The sequence below is a fragment of the Penaeus monodon genome, chromosome 29 (genome assembly GCF_015228065.2).
Source record: "Penaeus monodon isolate SGIC_2016 chromosome 29, NSTDA_Pmon_1, whole genome shotgun sequence".
NCBI classification, from domain to species: Eukaryota; Metazoa; Arthropoda; class Malacostraca; order Decapoda; family Penaeidae; genus Penaeus; species Penaeus monodon.
The window spans coordinates 6201694-6202032 of record NC_051414.1 but is presented as its reverse complement, the minus strand read 5'-3'; positions in this window follow the sequence as shown (position 1 = coordinate 6202032).

Below are 339 nucleotides of genomic sequence, written 5' to 3'. Positions count from 1 at the left end.
GCTCTACCGTAGTTTGAGCATCTTCATGTATATTCGTCAACAAATTGCAATTTTACAACTCTCCCTTACTTTCCAATTTCCGCTTTTTAAAATGCTATTCTAAAACAGCGAGAAAACAAAATAAGCAGAGTATGGTAAACTGTTAGGACTTCTAGCATTCATAAAGAAACGTGGAGCCATATGTTTGTTGACTACGGAAATAATGTATACAAATGGACTTATTTCAAGGAGGTACAACCAATATTTTAGTTATAAAAGTGACTGAACCACATCATGATATATATTTTTGTTATAAATAGTGCTTAGACTTAGTTATGAATTGCCTCACAGTCGTGTATA